Below are 513 nucleotides of genomic sequence, written 5' to 3'. Positions count from 1 at the left end.
GGTGATAGTTTTAACAAGAAAGCATTGCACTTGTCTATCTCGTCAACGACGTAACAAAAATAATATCTTTAAGTAGTTATCACTCGACTGTTCTTATGAAAACATAAATTTTATTCGGCTGCGGTTTCAATAGTCCCACAGGGTGTTCCAAATACCACTATTTTCAAACGATATTAATAGTTAATGCGACATATTTGACATTTTTCGTCACTGCGACATTACGTAGCCGGCAATACCGACGGAAACTACGGTATCTGGTACCGGACACAAGGAGATCAAACGTCACCAAGTTACCGCAAGCCAGTGACGTTCGATACTGAAGGGGGTAGGAGAATTGCAAAAGTAGCACATGGCGTGGAGACCGTAAGCCCTGGGTTGTGGTGGAGGTGGGTGCTGTGTTTCCCGGAAAGGGAAGTGGGCTCGGCTGCCCCCTCCCAGTGAGTCCCGGCGCCGGCCGCTATAAGACGCGCGGCGCGCCGGCCGCCGTCGACCAGACAGTGCCGACCCACGAAC

This window comes from Schistocerca piceifrons, chromosome 5, assembly GCF_021461385.2.
Source record: "Schistocerca piceifrons isolate TAMUIC-IGC-003096 chromosome 5, iqSchPice1.1, whole genome shotgun sequence".
Taxonomy (NCBI): domain Eukaryota; kingdom Metazoa; phylum Arthropoda; class Insecta; order Orthoptera; family Acrididae; genus Schistocerca; species Schistocerca piceifrons.
This window is presented reverse-complemented; position numbering follows the sequence as displayed.